The sequence below is a fragment of the Schistocerca piceifrons genome, chromosome 2 (genome assembly GCF_021461385.2).
Source record: "Schistocerca piceifrons isolate TAMUIC-IGC-003096 chromosome 2, iqSchPice1.1, whole genome shotgun sequence".
NCBI lineage: Eukaryota > Metazoa > Arthropoda > Insecta > Orthoptera > Acrididae > Schistocerca > Schistocerca piceifrons.
In genome coordinates this window covers 280,697,202-280,709,367 of record NC_060139.1, presented here as the reverse complement: position 1 = coordinate 280,709,367, position 12,166 = coordinate 280,697,202, and the positions used below count along the sequence as shown (strand labels likewise).

At 43.1% G+C, this 12,166-nt stretch overlaps 1 protein-coding gene across 1 annotated transcript in view; it reads left to right on the top strand.

Annotated features, from left to right (window-relative positions):
- The window catches only part of LOC124775325 (zinc finger protein ZIC 4-like), a gene marked incomplete at its 3' end in the record, with an annotated part of 254,631 nt that overhangs the window by 20,422 nt on the left and 222,043 nt on the right, over nt 1-12,166 (top strand). The window lies entirely within an intron of this gene.

The following is a 12,166-nucleotide window of genomic DNA, read 5'->3' as shown; positions in this document are numbered from 1 at the left end:
TGGCGCAGTGGGAAGAGTGCGTAACAGTAAATACGGGGATCGTGTGGTCGAGTCCCTAGGCACAAACTTTTGTTTACTTTTATTTGTTTTCAATTTTTACTTTACTTACACTTTAAATAAACAGAAATAATGCTCAATATATTGGCTTTATTAATTTCTTTATAAAAGGCATGAAAATGAAAAGCAAAAGAAAAAATCGAGATTGCAAATAGTTTCGAATAGAGGGTTGTATTACGATCATCCACGAGGACTTTGCAAATAACCATCCAAGAAGTCATTGTCATTATATCAGACAGGAGTTCCGTTAGCCTCATTTTGACTTTCGAGTAGCCCTCAGCAGCTCTACGTGGCAATGACGTGGTAATCATCTGAAAAACAATAAAAGAATCTAATTTTATATACGAAGCCTTACAATCTCTTCCTGGAATTTCATCTGAAATCCGAAATTTACCTTTGGCTTTTCTTCTGCATGTGTTCTCCCATAATATTAATAAAAACATTATATTGAATACTATTTCGGGTTATTTGCAATATAAGAAACGTAAAAACAGAAAAAAGAAGAAAAATGCCATTTCCACATACGTACCCGAACTGACGACCCTCACATTCCCATTTTGTACTCTTTCCGCTGCGCCAATCGCTCACTTAAAACTTCAGAAATATAAATGGCTCACGTCTCGCCCAACCTGCGCTTTTTTCCTTTTTTTATACAAAAAAGAGGCTCGGCCATCTGGAGCTCGCACTTCTGTCACTTTCACTTCCGGCCAAGGCGTCGTTCACTTATTAGAGCATAGCTTTCTGGGGTTGAATTGGAAATTGTTTAGTCATATTGGTTCTGTAGATTTTAGTCGCTTTCGTGATAACTTGTTCAGTGTTTCATGAAGTGGTAAGTCTCTGGAGCTTTCGAGTTCCGCCCATTCATGTGTTATTGCCTATTGTCGTCGGAGATTTTGAGGGGCAATATTGGCGAGTACTGACAATGCATTGGTGTAGATTTAAGATTTCCTGTCACTATCATCATTGCGTCGCGTAGATGGGTATACATTTTGTTGACATTCATGCGATGTGACTTTTCCAGGCTTTGGGTACTAATCTTGAAAACAGACACTATCAGTTTCTTTGTCTTTGTTATGGACATTGCTTTTACACACGATTAAAGAGAGCCGCCATTCATGTCATCAAATGTTCCTGCATTTCCTTAAGATCGTCCAACGATGATCCATTCCGGTTGACAACAGCCAGCATACCAGCGTACTCTCTACTACTGTTGCTAACCCTGTCTGGCGAATTATTTACGTGTGCTGACAACTTTTAGAGAGCGACGTTTGTGCCGTGGTGACACACGAGACTCCATTCGGGAAGACAGCGGTTCAAGTCCCCGTCTGGGCATCCTGAATTAGTCTCCCGTGCTATCTGTAAAATTCTTAGGACAATGCTGGAACGGCTCCTTAGAATAGGACACGGCTGAATTCCCGTCAGAATTGTCCCAGCTGTCTCCTGTCCGAACTTGTACTGCGTCTGCAGTGTCAGTATGGTCTACCGGACGATAAACCCTGAGCTTTGTTTCTTCCTATGTTGAAAAGACCAGTGATTTTATTTGACTTTCGTGAGGCTGTCCTGACATTACTTCCCTGTCTGTTGGGCATGTGCTGCCAGTGCAAAGTACTCTCGATTACCCTCTAAACTTAATTGTGTTCTGACTTCTAGCCTTTCTCTGTTGATCGTTCAGTGTCCTCTGCTGTTTCTCGGCTTTCCTGAACTAATTACCAGTCTTGTTGCGCTTCGTCTGGACATACTCGACTAGCTTTCCTGTTGATCGTTGGCCATCTTGTATAACGTGCTTGTCTCTCATTGAAGCGTACGTCCAGCCAATTGCGTATCTCAAGATGCTACATAATGTATTAGTTTTTAGTTGACGATGTGGTAATGTCGAATGGCATCCAGGACTGCAGGAGGAATGAATTTACATCTGATTCTGAGTAAAGTGTCTGCACGGCAGAAGAAGCTTAGCATGGTACCACGTTAGGATTTTTTTCCTGTTCCATTCGTCTACGAGGTGCAGAAAGAATGAATATGCTTCCGTGCTATGTAGAGAGTGAATAATTCTCCACGTTTTCCGTTTAGCCCTGCTTCACGAAAGTATCACTTTAGGTATTTCATCACTTCCGTGACGTTCTCCCGTGATTCAAACCACACGTGCCGCCCTTATTTGTATCCCAGGGAGAAGAAATAAAAATTCTTGAGGTTTTCCTTTAACGTTATAATTCGGTGAGACAGAGCACAGAATTTGGATGAGCAGTTGAATAGAATGGACAATGTCTTGAAAGGAGGATATAAGACGACCGTAATCAAATTGTAACACTGGCAGTGGAATTTAATCGATTTAATTCAGGCGATACTGAGGGTATTAGATCAGAAAACGAGACACTGAAATCAGTAAATCAGTTTTACTATTTGGTCAGGAAAGCAACTCGTGATGGCCAAAGTAAGGAGGGGGGGGGGGGGGGGGGGGGGGGGGGGGAGACGTAAAATGCAGGTTGGTAATAGCACGCAAAGCATTTCTCGAAAAGAGAAATTTCTTAACATCTAATATAAATTTCAGTGTGAAGAAGTGGTTTTTGCAGTTTGGCCTTGTACAGAAGTGAAACGTGAATGATAATCTTCTTAGAGAAGGAGAGGATAGAAGTATTTGAAATGTGGAGCCTCAGAAGAGTCCTGAAGATTAGATGGGTAGGTCATGTAACTAATGAGCAGGTACTGGTTAGAATTGGGAGAAAAGAAATTTGTGGCACGACCTGATTAAAGAAGGGAGGACAGGACACATTCTGGGGCAGCAAGAAATTGTCTGTTTGGTATTGTAGCGGGAAGGGATAAAAAATGTAGACGGAGACTAATGTACGAATACAGTAATCTGGTCCAAATGGCTGTAGGTTGTAGCAGTTACTCGGGTATTAAGAGGCTTGCACAGGATATACCAGTCTTTGGGCTCAAGACTGCAATAACATATCTTGTTAGTCATGTTCGGTATGGGTACCACGCATTCGGACAATAAGGGGCTTCCTCTGTAGACTACTTGCGTTTAATTGGTTTCCTGCCACCTGCCGTACATACGACTCGAGTTGACACGATCGTTTGTATATCGCAGCAAGTTGTTACACCCAGGTATTTGTATGACTCATTGATACTGTAGTCATATGATACTACTATTTTTTTTTTCAAATGCGGAATTACATTTCCACTAGTGCACAATTACGTTTCCGTACAGTTAGAGCAAGCTGCCAGTCTGTGCACCGCTTCCTGTTGCTATCGCATGCTCTGACTTCTGAGTCGTGTTTTCTGTCCGTCTGCTTGCGCTGTACAAATTCCTGGGGCCGCGGCTTTCAGATGCCCCCGGCTGGAGTGACGTCGCCTTTAATCGAATCAGGCGCGCGCGCCCGTGCCCCGGCCTACCCTTTGCGCGCTCTCCCCGAGCGCCGCCGCTGCGTCAGTCGGCCTAAAAGCGCGTCCAATCGCGAGTCGGCCGGGGCCCGCGGCGCTTTATCCGTCAACACGACGCCGTCCGCCCACCGCGCTGCCGCGCCTTCTGCTCCGAATCCTGCAAATCACTCCGCAGTTGTCTCTGCGCGAGAAAGCAGCAAGCGCGCCTTACCCTCTCTGTTCGCCTACCACATCTACATCTCCTCTATACTCCGAAAGCCACCTTCCGGCGTGTGTGCGGAGGGTACTTTGTATACCACTGTTAGCTCCCTCCTTATTCGTTCCAGTCGCGAATAGTGTGTGGGAAGAACGATTGTCAGCAAGCTTCCGTGTGGCCTCGAATCTCTATAATTTTATCTTGACGATCTTTTCGCGTCATGGACTGTGCGGCTGGTCCCGGCCGAGGTTCGAGTCCTCCCTCGGGCATAGGTGGGTGTGTTTGTCCTTAGTATAATTTAGGTTAAGTAGTGTGTAAGCTTAGGGACTGATGACCTTAGCAGTTAAGTCCCATAAGATTTCACATTCATTTGAACATTTTTTTGATTTTTTCGCGAGATGTACGTAGGAGGAAGTCTTACGTTTGTTGACTCTTCTACAATCGTACACTCTGGGAACTTCTACCAATAAACCACACCGTGATGCAGAACGCCTCTCTTGCAGTGTCTGCCACTGGAGTTGGTTAATCAACTCTGTGATGCTTTCGTACTTAATATCGTGTCGATCTCCCTTTGCCCGGCACTGTGCAGAAACTCCGCGTGGCATGGACTCAACAAGTCGTTGGAAGTACCCTACAGAGATACTGAGCCATGCTGCTCCCTGTAGCCCTCCACAATTCCGAAAGTGTTGCAGGTGCAGGATTTTTTGCACGAACTAACCCCCCGATTATATCCCATAAATGTTCGATGGGCCTCATGTCGGGTGATGTGGCTGGCCAAATCATTCGCTCGAATTGTCCAGAATGATCGATAAAAATTCCATCGTCGTTTGGGAACGTGACGTCTATAAATGGTTTCAAATCGTCTCCAAGTAGCCGAACATCTGGAGGATCCAGCCGATTCCATGTAAACACAGTCCACACCATTATGGAGTCACCATCAGCTTGCTCAGTGTCTTGTTGACAACTTGGGTCGATGGCTTCGTAGGATCTAGGCCACATTCGTACCCTACTACCAGCTCTTACCAACTTAAATCGTGACTCATCTGATCAGGGTATCTTTTCCCAGTCATCTAGGGTCCAGCCAAAATGGTCACGAATACAGTAGAGGCGCTACAGGTTATGTTTGCTGTTAGCAAAGACACTCATGTCGGTCGTCTGTTGATATAGACCAGTCTCACATTGATTTCTACAGTTACTTCACACAGTCTTGCTTGTCTGTCAACACTGACAGTTCTACGCAAACGCCAATGCTCTCAGCCGTTAAGTGAATGCCGTCGACACTACGTTGTCCTTGGTAAGAGGTAATGTCTGAGATTTGGTAACATCGGAATACTCTTGGCATTCTGGATCCTTGAATATTGAATTCCGCAACAATTTCCGAAATGGAATGACCCATGGGTCTAGCTCCAATGATTTCCGAAATGGATTGCCCATGCAACTAGTTCCAAATACCATATCGCGTTCAAAGTCTGTTAATTTCCGTCGTGCGGCCACAATCACGTCGGAAAAGTTTTCAGTGAATCTCCTGAGTGCATATGACAGCTCCGCCAATGCACTGACCTTTTATAACCTGTGTACGCGTTACTACATCCATATATGTGCACCTCCTTATTACATGACTTTCGTCACCTCAGTGTAAATGAACCTGTAACGAAACGCGCTGCTCTTCTTTGGATCTTCTGTGTTTCCTCAATTAAGTTCTATCCGCCCACATTTACTCTCTACAAGTAACTCCTCAATTTCCGGAACTATCTGCTCCCGTGAAAATTAGCGATTACTGTGGGGTAGCCAGGTGCAGCAAGAAGTTCTGCACTCGAAACTGGTAGTGCGTTTTTTTTTTTACAAAAAACGCTGATACACTGGTGGGAAACCGTACGAGACGGTCGGGTGGTGTCGGACACATAGCTTTTACGAAACTATAATCTTTTCTGAAGATTTTACTGGAACATTCTTCACACGAAATAATACTATCGCATGCTGCTTAACATAAGAGGAAAGCTCAACCTTGTAATAGCATAAATTCGTTATTTTTTTTATATTTTTCGCATCATTTGCATATTGATTGCTTGATAAATTTTTGGATGGTGGTATCGGACATGAAAGTGTGTTGTATAAAACAGGCATTTTTGCGACAAAAATTGTTCTTAACTCGATCATAAATTGTTGTAAGCTTTAACTTGTGCGTCAGTTGATCTAGTTTGTCAAAAAATGTGTCAACTTGTTCCTTGCTGAGAGCCATTGTTTGCTCCCAACTCGTCGCTGTCCTACTGTCCTCAGTTTTTTAAGTCTGCATGTCTTTTTATAAAATCACATTAAAAACCTTTCTCATTTTCATTTGTGTCTCTTTGAATCGGTGATTTATTTTCAGTTTATTTTCATATTTGTAAATTATATTTGACAACTAAGTGTTTACACAAGGGTAAAATATTTAACATGATCTTACGATAATGTTTCCTGTTCGTCGCTGAATGTTCTCGGAGAAAAACTTAGTATTTACTAAATCAGGTTTCATGGCCATCTTTCTATTTTCCGCCGAACCTTTAAGTACATCTTGGAACTAAATAATTCACAGGTGCCTGCCTGATTGCCATTTCAAGAAATTTCACTATTTCTATTGCTTCATTCTCGTTATTTTCATCCTGTTTACGCCTTTATTTCTCCATCTTTCCCTATTAAAGAAAAGAAACGTAAAAAAGTTGAATTTTGTCCCGTCTGTTTTGTCCGGAACAACCCGAAATATCTTTGATGCAACACAGACTTACCGGTGTGCTTGTTCGACGTTCCCAGATTTATTACTTAGGCTACACTTTGTAAGTGCCTCCAGTACAGAAAAGGGTTCATCCAGTTCCGCGAAACTCTAACTTGTACATAAATTAAGGCAGAAAATTGGGGTAAATTTTAACTTAACTACAGAGTTTATTTGCAAAAGGGCTATCCGATTTCACAAATGTAGATTTCGCAGTTATGTTAGGAATCAAAATTTTCGCGAATACTCAACGTGCACCGAGTACACGATAAACATCCAGTCAATAGCTAAACTCCTCCCGTACTTTTGCAAGCATGTTATTAATGTTGGAAAGCAACGTAACAGTTCACTAAATTGTTGGGGGGGGGGGGGGGGGAAGCACATGACGGAATCTTTCACAGATGCCTCCCCCCCTCCCCCATAAACACCCAGCAGATAAAATGACATCAGGCGACCTAGGAGGCCAGTGGTTCAAATGCAAGATTGGTCCATTTACCACGGCCGACTGCGGTTTGAGGCGGCTCATTATTAAGAAACGTTCTGGTATACAGGTGCCAGTGCGTTCATGCTTCATCTCGCTGAAAGTGAAATTTTCCATGTTACCGCAATTGTGGGAAAAGCCATATGGACTACAATGACAATTAACGAGTGTTTGGAAAAGCTAGGTAGCTGCACCATATGAACTGGCAACTTAACAGCGCCGAGGTGAATTTTTAATTTCGATGTATATTGTGACGTCCATTCCAGTTCTCTATTTTGATGCATGTATAATGTACATCGCTTTTAAACCGGAGACTTTTTGAAACGCACTTCGTATTAAATGAACCATTCTAGGAAAGGAATCCTAGGTGACGTTGGTATGGTTGAAGATCAATTACCGTGTATTTCGGCGGGCAAGACTACAATCGGATAAGAAGAGGTATAAATTTTCGTCAAAGTTATATAGTTATAAGTATGCCCATCCTATAAGACCAAACTATCAATGGGCTGTAAATTTAGTTTAGAAGAGTGATCATCTAGATAATAATACGCGCACTGATACGGGCAATGATCTTGAGTGTTTACAAAAGAATCTTACTGGCTAATCAGTTTTGCAGACATACCCGTTCTGTACTACTACACAATTGGTACAGTTGCACACGTCATAAAGTAAAAGCTTCCTTCAGCATAGTTTGATGTTGCTGAGCAACAATGATACAATAATTTTTAAATGAACACACTGCCATTTGATTGTATTGTTGTTTATTTAATTACGACCTAGGTTTCGGCCTTTATGGTTTTGCCTGCAGAAGGACGTGCCGAAAAACGAATTCATATGTGCAGCTAACAAGTATTGTTGAAGTTTGTGTTCTGTGTTCAAACATTTTGTACTGTAATTGCAATCGGCGTAAAATTTGGAAAGTGTGTGCCTAATGATGGAACCAACAAGAAGAAGTAAATACGGAGCAAGATTCAAGATGAAGCTTCAAAAACAGGCTAATGAGTCGAACGCCTGTGCCGCAGCAAGGGCTTTTAATATAACAGAGAAGATCGTAAGAGATTAGCGAAATAATGAAGATGCGATTTAAAAAACGCCACTGAAGAAATGTTCATGAGAAGAGGAATAGCTTACTGGCCAGATTTAGAAAATAGCGTTGAAGATTGTGTACAAGAACAATTGTTATGTTGTTACAAGAAATATGATTAAGGGCTTATGCACTGAAGTGGACACAAGCCAGTCCAGAGCACGGCAAAGAGATTAAAGGCAATAGTTGGTTGGTACAATCGTTTCGTGAACAGAAGAAGTATGTAATACGGCAGAAAACAAAAACCCCGCAGAAATTATCGAAAAATCTTGACCATGTAGTTACAAGTTTTCGTACGTTTGTCATTCGTGTGAGTCAAAAATACGACTTTCTATTGTCTCATATCGGAAATATGAATGAAACACCGATCAACTTCGATATAATAAACAACAGAACTGTGGAAACAAAAGATGTAAAAACTGTTCAAGTCAGTACAGGCCATAAAAAGACCAGGTTTACATTAGTACGAATATTAGCATGCATGGCTGGTGGAACAAAGTTGAGGCCTATTGTCATTTTCAGACATAAAATTATTTCTAAAATAAAATTTTCATCAGGCATTTTTGTACATTTTCACGAAAAGGGTTGGATGGACGAGAATGGTGTAAAATTGTGGGTGGACAAGTGGCTGTGGTGACTAGGTGCTCTACGAAATCAAGCAAGTTTGTTGGTGTGTGTATGTTCCGCAGTCAGAATACCAAATATCACATAGCACGAAGCAATATTAAGATTGCTGTTATACCGGGTGGTTTGACTTCGATGTTACAATGTTCAGACGTCTCTCTGCATAAACCAGCCAAAGACGACACGCGTGAACAATGGAACAGTTGGATGATGAATGGCGAAAAGTCATACACGAAAGGTTTGTCGGGCTGCATCACTTGATGTGATCAAATCAGGGGAAAAACTGAAATTGGTAATAGTAATCAAGTACCTCAAAAAGTGTGGGATTTCCATTGCTATGGATGGTACCGAGGACGATTTGTTGTGGGATATTGATGACGGAGCGGAAATCGATTCACAAGGTGCAGTATGAGAGCCATATGACGAGCTTCTCCAACGAGGAAAACTGAGGATGTACTTGAGAAGTTGCTTTCCTTAGACAATCACTGTGAGGAATTTGTAGCGTTTTAAATGCATTCATGAGTGATTTATTTGATTTTATAATGGTTTTAATTTATATAAATTTCGATCTATGCTTTATGTGTGTTGTATAAGACGGCCTCGATTTTTAGGTGCCTTCCTTATGCTTCAATTATCGTCTTATCTGCCGAAATATACGGTATTTAATCAACACAAAAATCGTCACAGTTCACCGTGAAGGGTTGATAACAAGTACTTCTTCACTGCAACTAGTTTCAGTCCTCAGACCATCAAAAAGCATAAAACCCAACAGAAAACACTGTTGGTAAGTAGTAAAACATATTACATTGTCAGTAACAAAAAATATCTTTAAACAACAACTGCTTGGAATGAGAGAATGAGAGTAGGGATATCAGGGGAACATTAACGACCGTGAGTTCGTCCTGCACCGCCAAAAACACGCAGAGGCTGGTTGGCTGGTTGCTTGATTTTTTTGGGGGGAGGGGGGGGGGGGCAAATAGCGAGGTCATCGGTCCCGTCGGATTAGGGAAGAAAGTCGGCCGTGTCCTTTCAAAGGACCCATCCCAGCATTTTCCTGAAGTGATTTAGGGAAGTCACAACACGCAAAGCATTTCGTTGATACTGCGGTGTTGAAAGTAACGCCGACGTCAGGGAACTCAGACCGGTGACGAACTTTATTAGTGCACGAAGTTTGCTGCACACATTTACCACACGGTGTTGCAAAAAATTAAGTTGTTGGCGGAGGAAAATTGAGAGCTGCACGTGACAGTGCGAAGGGGATTATGCGTCTGGCAAAGAAATGCAATGGTGCGAATGGCGTTCTTTTGTAATGTGAACTGAGAACACGAGCGATATTTGTGGTACAAGCGTGGCAGCAGTGTGACTGCTTTCCCGTAGCCTTCCTTTCCGCATTAACCGTGTCCTTCCGGAGGTTCCTGTATACTGCGGTACATAGCTAGACTGGAATGTTCAGTATTCATGACTGCTCTGTACAGACTACAGGAATGAGAGCAAACGCACCCAAGCGCTCCTCACACCTCACCTTGCCGCAATGCCTCTAATGGTCATGCGGTTCCAGAAGCACACCTGGGAGGCCATATGTGGTGGCAATTTTCTACAAGGTGTTTCCGCCCTTTTATTCCTTTCGCTGTGCTCTCTGTGACTGACAAGAAGGGGAGACGGGGGGGAAAAACAAAGCGCTTGACTCTTGTTTGTGGAGTGGGTCTCGACGCGACGTGTGTCTCGGCGGACAAGAGAGGCTCGGTGCTGAGTATTTATAAGGGCGGGGCGGGGTCGCGGGGCCCCGCTGTTTGATGCGCCGGCCCGGCGACGCCAAAAGAGACCGAAACGACACTCGCCGCGCCGAGCCGCGCGGCGCGCAATCGTACTGCTTTCCCATGTATCAGATTCGGACCAGAATTCGATACAAGCGGCCAGCCTAGCCTACATTGTCTTCCGCGTTTCGCAGATGTCGCCTTGGACGGGCGCTCCGATTCGGAGAAAATGGGACATCAGCGGAGACGTTGCTCCCCTTACAGCCAACGCAATACGTAGAGAATAATACATCTCCTTCTTCTAGAAATCAAATAATTTATTGGTGGCACGGATGCCCAAAAATCACTCTTAACCCTTTATTGGGCAATTTTGCTCTCGAGGAACGTCGAATTATGCACTATTTTCTGCGACGTGTTTCAAGTTTTGACCATGGATGGGCAGTGATGGCTGCAAGCTATGTTTAAACTCTCTGATGCAACTACAGTGTATTCTCTTCTCTCTGGCTCAAAGTTTCCGAATTTAGCAAACATCATGCTGGGTATGTGAGCATCAATTACCTGCTTAGCAGATCTTTCAGCTTTTTGGCGTTGTTTTATCTCTTACAACGAAATGTGCTCATAAACTTAAAAGGTCTTTGAGGTGCGATATTACACAAATGTGGTAGCAAATTCCTACCTAGAGTTTATAAAAATGAAACATGAAAAAATTATTTGGTATAGGCAACATTGTCCCTACTTGTCCGCCTGATTACCTGGGTGGTAACGTGCTTGCCTCCCATGGAAGCGGGCCCGGGTTCAATTACCGACCGGGTTGGGGATTTTCTCCGGTCGTGGAGTGGATGTTGTGTTATCCTCATCATCATTATTTCATCCTCATCACCGGCGCGCAAGTCGCCCAATGTGGCGTCGAATGAAATAATACTTGCACTTGCGGCCGAACTTCTGCGAATAGGGGCCTCCCGGTCAACGATGCCATACGCTCATTTCATATTTTTTGTGCCTACTTGAAACATTGTAAACCCATGTGTAATGAGTCTGGTACTATGAATACTCATTTACAGGATGTGGGAGATGGAAGCGGACACATTTTATGGCCGAAATAAAAGACCATGCATTATTTTGTCGCCAGAAGACTCTTGCATCTCCAATTATGGTTGTGACATACACTGTAAAGAATCATTTGATAATTTTTCCTGTATACTGGACTTAATAATCCACCTGAAATAGTTGGACATGTACGTAGTTGACACATTCAGAAAAAAATAACAACTTGATAAACCCCCCTCTCTATAGGTACTGTAGTAGTAGTTTTGTTTACCGAAATGACCGTAATTCTGGGATCATAATCGCGAAGTAGTCAGACAATGACGTTATGTGTCTGGCGAGCCCCTTCTGTGGCACTGATCCTTTAACAGCTGCTAAGAGATGTAATTTGAAGACAGGGACAGAAATGCCAGAACCCCAACATTGCGCGGCAGCACAGTAAACACTTAGGTGGGGGAATAGGCTTTGCAGGAATGGTGACTGAACTTTACTGAATTCAAAACTACAGTATCTCCCTCTATTTGGATTCTCTTCACCTCTTTGGGCAGTGAATGTATGGTACATAACCCAGAAAAAAGTGACGGTAAAATGTCATTGAAGCAGTTCTAAGGAGATGATAGTCATGTTTTGTGAGAGGGAGAAGCCTAGCAGACCATCACTGGATGCACAAGCAGTCTACAAGAAGAGAAGGAAGCAGCAGCTCATGTCCCACTGGATGAAGTACAGAAGTTTTTGTCATTAACAGCAGTATGGGCCAGATTATCGCCGACTGGGTGTTCGACTGTGAAAACTGGAATCG